The following is a 468-nucleotide window of genomic DNA, read 5'->3' as shown; positions in this document are numbered from 1 at the left end:
AAAAAAATGAAACTAGATCACCAACTTACACCATACACAAAAACAAACTCAAAATGGCTAAAGGACTTGAATGTAAGATGGGAAACCATAAAAATCCTCTAAGACTCCATAGGCAGCAAAATTGCAGACATGTGTTGTAGCAATATCTTTACAGACACAGGTCCTAGGGCAGGAGAGACTAAGGAGAAAATAAACCAATGGGACTACATCAAAATAAAAAGCTTCTGCACAGCAAAAGAAACCATCAACAAAACAACAAGAAGCCCACTGCATGGAAGAACATATTTGCCAATGCTATCTCCAATAAGGGTTTAATCTCCAATATTTACAGGGAAATCATACAACTTAACAAAAGGAAGATAAACAATCCAATCAAAAAATGGGCAAAGGACCTAAATAGACACTTTTCGAAAGAGGACATTCAGAAAGCCAAGAGACACATGAAAACATGCTCAAAGTCACTAATCA

The 468-nt window shown here is 36.3% G+C and overlaps 1 long non-coding RNA gene across 1 annotated transcript in view; it reads right to left on the bottom strand.

Moving 5' to 3' along the window:
* The window catches only part of LOC102252263, a 16,894-nt gene that overhangs the window by 9,174 nt on the left and 7,252 nt on the right, over positions 1-468 (bottom strand). The gene's annotated exons all lie outside the window — the stretch shown is intronic.

The sequence above is a fragment of the Myotis brandtii genome, unplaced genomic scaffold (genome assembly GCF_000412655.1).
Source record: "Myotis brandtii unplaced genomic scaffold, ASM41265v1 scaffold1408, whole genome shotgun sequence".
Lineage (NCBI taxonomy): Eukaryota > Metazoa > Chordata > Mammalia > Chiroptera > Vespertilionidae > Myotis > Myotis brandtii.
This window is presented reverse-complemented; position numbering and strand designations above follow the sequence as displayed.